The following is a 2,112-nucleotide window of genomic DNA, read 5'->3' as shown; positions in this document are numbered from 1 at the left end:
TATATATATATATATATATATATATATATATACGTGTGTGTGTGTAAATCATTGAATACAAACAATTAAGTACACATACGCACGTTATGTGCATGTATACATTCACACATCCATACGCACATTTATTTCATTTTGCAAGTATATATGCATGCTTTTGCGCGTAATTGAGTTTGCGTATTCAGTGATTATTTTTCTTTATCAATTGGGAAAAAAATCAATCAAATGCCATGCTGGTATTTATTGCCGATGTTTTACAACACACATATGAAATATTTGAAAATATATTGGCATTCTATTGATTTCAGTTGACCTTCTTTTTTATATCTAAACATTCTGATCATTTCATTACAGTGAGAAAGATAGACCACAGTAAGTTTTGTGTCAAATATCTTTATATACTTAGGCGTATTCTTTATTATTCACAGTACATATATATTTACACACACAGACACGTCGAGAGACAAAGAGAGAGAAAGAAAAAGGGAACAAACATACTCGAATACCTGCATATAGACATTGTAGTTGTAACAAAGTTTCATGCTCATTGCAGAACACAAAGAGAATTACAAGTGAAGGTGTATATTCGTGCGCGCGCGTGTGTGTAGATAAATAGATACATAGTGGCATACACAGATATATTGACGTGTACATACGTACATGGTAAGGTATCATTTAATTTAAAACAGGAGTATTCTGGTGATTAAGCGTTATTTCCATTTATTTAATTATTTACGATTCAAACTATATAGGAATAGGAAGAGTTTCTTTAATTCTTTTAAATAATGTAAGTTTAAACATGAAATTTAAATTATCCTAATGTAATTATTGACAGTATCAATAACGCTACAAAAATATACGTTACTTAATTTCAGAAAATCTAAAGCATGCAATTTTCTGTCAATAAAATTAAATGAAATATTGAAAATGAAGAAGAATATCATATAAGACATTATATGCCGCTAATACTTTGTCGGTTACTCGAAATCTTTCATGTCAACTCATTTCCACAAATTTTCTATTGGATTTTAACTCGGGGATTCTTCTGCCCACTGCATGACTTAAATTTCCTTGCTTTTGATGAAGTTCCACCATTATTCTTATATGTTTTGGATTGTTGTTGTACAGATAAATCTACCACTAGCCCATATGGTTCTAGATATATGAAAGCAAAGTTTTCTTGATATTCTTTATAACTGTACAATTTATGATATTCTCGATCAGATGTAGTATATTATCAACTTCTTTTTCAATCATTTAGCCCTACATCTGGGTATTGTCACCACAATGCTTAACTATCAGACATAAGCGCTCTGAATCAAAATCTTCTCTTCCCCTGTGCATCACCAGATATACAATCGGCCGTCAGATTATATCAAATTGAATTTTGACTTCAACCACAAGATTTTTGACCAGTGTGCTGCCATCCATTTCTTATGCTCTTGATGCTATAGTTTCAGAGAAATATTTTTATACATCACACAATCTCAAACTACCTTTAGGCGATTCTTGATATCAGCGACACTAATCTGCATGCAGTATCTCTGTCGGACGTCTTTCAAAATGTCAACGGTGGTCATTTTGCCTGTTCTTCATTGTCACAATGTGAATGTATTGTTCGCCCCTTATTTTAGTGGTTGTGGTTTTCTTGATTGAGGACGGTGAAAATAGCCACCAGTTCCATTGAAGATATCCACAGTATGGTAATCAGTACTTACTAGGCTTGAAAACTCCATATCCCCTTAGGCAGACGTACAAATCTCGATTGCGTCTGTGAGGAACAGACCATTTCGTTTACCCACCACAACAGATGTTAAGACAATCTAATTAAACAGTTATTAATCGTCTGATTTGCTCAGAGTATAATATCAAATAATAAAATTTTAAATACTGTTAAAATGTTCTTAAATTAAATGACGTTTATTTTTATGTTAATTAAAATTTTTTGTTTAAACTTATGTCTTCTATAAGAGTAAACTGTTGTTCTTTTTATTCATATGTAGTTTGAATCGTGATTAAATAAACGGAAATAGCGTTTAACCATCAGCACAGTGAAGTTAGTGCACGCACACATGCACAATATATATATATAAAATATTATATATATATATATAT

The sequence above is a fragment of the Octopus bimaculoides genome, chromosome 3 (genome assembly GCF_001194135.2).
Source record: "Octopus bimaculoides isolate UCB-OBI-ISO-001 chromosome 3, ASM119413v2, whole genome shotgun sequence".
NCBI classification, from domain to species: Eukaryota; Metazoa; Mollusca; class Cephalopoda; order Octopoda; family Octopodidae; genus Octopus; species Octopus bimaculoides.
Note: the sequence above shows the minus strand (reverse complement) of the source record.